This window comes from Anneissia japonica, unplaced genomic scaffold (assembly GCF_011630105.1).
Source record: "Anneissia japonica isolate Jap-2015-1 unplaced genomic scaffold, ASM1163010v1 scaffold667_len338742_cov159, whole genome shotgun sequence".
Lineage (NCBI taxonomy): Eukaryota > Metazoa > Echinodermata > Crinoidea > Comatulida > Comatulidae > Anneissia > Anneissia japonica.
This window is the reverse complement of record NW_022705208.1, coordinates 93,231-95,736: the sequence shown is the minus strand read 5'-3', so window position 1 is coordinate 95,736 and position 2,506 is coordinate 93,231.

Sequence of the window (2,506 nt, the reverse complement as noted above, 5' to 3'; positions counted from 1 at the left end):
GATACACTCTATTACACAATAGGTACGGCTAGAAGCAAATAGGTGCATATAACATAAATCAAGGTAGCCGTTAACACTGTTAAATCATTTTAAAAAAAATGATCTTCTTGCTGTGAGGCAACATCAACTTAGGCAGATATGTTAACACCATTCAGTTAGTGGTTTCTACCACACTGTCAATTACTGTAGCGCTGCTGCCGCACCACAAGACCACAAAGTGCCTCAGTCAAAAAAGGCTGGTACGAATGGTTTCGCTCAGCTAAAATCAGTGTTTGTACCCTGCATGTCAAATGGATCATTCTTGACAACATTTTCTTTTCAACAAATTATTTAACTGTAGCGGCTTTTTTGTAGAGCACCGCATCTTCAAAAGTAGAATTTGAGGACTAAAATGTCAAAATTTAAGAAACATACATTGGTATCAGCTGCAAAATACATTTAATTGAACTTTTTTCTAAATTGAACACAATGTCTGAGTTTTTGAATTAGAATGCCGCAGCATCACTTTTGTCAGACTGCTAGTGTTTATGTACAGAGAGTGTGAATCTCATAGAAGTGATTTGGATGAATGGATTTGTGTATCAACAAAGTTTGCATGGCATCATCCCACAGAGGGAGGATCCAGACTTTTTTAAACGAGGGGGCAACAATTTCATATAGGCTTAAATGTTTATTAATTATTATTATTAATATTATTATTATTATTATTATTATTATTATTATTATTATTATTATTATTATTATTCTGTACAGATATAGGCCTATGTATAGTAATGGCATGATAGATGTTCAGTACATGTTGTTACACTTTTCTTTTATATATATTTTTAGACATGTTTGCCAAGAATCTACCCAAAAAAATGACAAAGTTAAAAAATATGACATACCGGTAAGACAACAGACTAGTAGGCCTGGTGTAGTTACGACTCCCGGACGCGAATTTGTTTTATCGTAGGTAAGTTGAGCACAAATTAATGTATTATTCATTTATGGTGGGCGAAGGCATTGCTTGCGCGTGCGCAATCTCGTACTCGCTGTAGCTTTTTCACGTCAGAGTATTTAGTACAACATGGAGGCCGAAGCAATCTAAACTTACTATTATTCTCATATTATGTATTAATTTTACTTATTATTATTCTTGTGATATGTATTTATTTTAATTTTTTTTATGATATGTATGAATTTTTTTTTATTAATTTTACTTATTATTATTCTTATGATATGTATAATTTTTTTTCTGCGGTGTTTCTGTTTATATAAACCCAGTTCATTGAGGCACGATAAAGGAAGAGACATTTATGTAAACAGTAATCACAAGCTTGTTTTTATCTTTGTTTTGGTTGCGGTTGGAAGACAGAAAAATACAGTAGGTTTAGCGAAGCGAGATTGTGCATGCGCTAGTAATGCCTTCAAACACTATTATGAATAATTCATGATTTTTTGCTCAACTTACCTACGATAAAAAAAATCGCCTCCCGGACTCCCTAGTAATGGAGTTAACAACAGAGGGCGCCCGACCGACCCAAATTTTACAAAATTAAGGGTCGGCTTTTTTTTTTTTATTATTGACAACGAACAATATATTTTTTATGAGCAAACAAGGCTGGAATATCCTTGGCGAGGCTAGTTGCCAGGGCTAGCCTATTTTGCTTGATGGTATGCGATGCGAATTCAAAATTGTTGTATTTATAGGCCTATACACATTTCTACACATATTTGGTTGTAAAAAGTTTTTCTACCGAACTACCCATTTTTTTTCCCCAAAACGTGGCCAACACACAAAAAAAAATTGTTTTTATTTTTGGCCTTATGGCGGCCGATATGTGGGAGGACTCGGCGGCCGATATACATTTTTAAAGCATATTTTTAGACTAAGATTAGGAATAATTTTTAAAATCTTCGTGGTTGATGTATAGTAGGGGAAATAATATGAAACAAGAAAATCAGGTATCTACAGTAGACCTATATATTGTAGAACCACTTGATCCCCATTGGATGCATTAATACCAAACTTAGACCTAAGTTCCTTATTGACATGAAAACACATTTTTGTGTTTGAGCTTGGATATCAGTGGATTGGTGGGTCACTTTGAAACCTTTTACCTTTTGATTTTCTTATCGAAGGTGGTAGCATTTTTCAACACAGCCACATTGCGGTAAAATTGATATCAAAATTGGCAGTGCACATCAATAAAAATTGTATGTAGGCCCTATTGATTTTAAGATTATTACTCAAAATGTGTCAAAATATCAATATGAATAAACCATTATTATTTTGAGTGTATAGGCTGTTTGAAGGCTGTTTGAAGGGTTGCATCATCCTGATCTGTATGCAAAATATTGTCCAAACTACCCAATAGTTCAACTTCTTTCTAAAATCTTCCAGCGCCGGTGACAAGCCAGTTTTTGTTTACTTTATTATTATTATTATTATTATTATTATTATTATTATTATTATTATTATTATTATTATTATTATTATTATTATTATTATTATTATTATTAT